Genomic DNA, 362 nt, shown 5'->3' on the forward strand with positions numbered 1-362 from the left:
GGGGAGTATTTGATCACCTGCTGATTTTGCCCATTTGCCCACTGACAAAGAAATGGTCAGTATATAATTTTAATGGTAGATTTATTTGAACAGTGAGAGACAGAATAACAACAAAAAATCCAGAAAAACGCATGTCAAAAATTTTATAAATTGTTTTGCATTTTGATGAGGAAAATATGTATTAGCCCCCTCAGCAAAACATGACTTAGTATTTGGTGGCAAAACCCTTGTTGGCAATCACAGAGGTCAGACGTTTCTTGTAGTTGGCCTCCAGGACCTTAATGTGCTTCTTCTTGAGCCACTTCTTTGTTGCCTTGGCCGTGTGTTTTGGATCGTTGTCATGCTGGAATACCCATCCATGA

The sequence above is a fragment of the Etheostoma spectabile genome, chromosome 3 (assembly GCF_008692095.1).
Source record: "Etheostoma spectabile isolate EspeVRDwgs_2016 chromosome 3, UIUC_Espe_1.0, whole genome shotgun sequence".
NCBI lineage: Eukaryota > Metazoa > Chordata > Actinopteri > Perciformes > Percidae > Etheostoma > Etheostoma spectabile.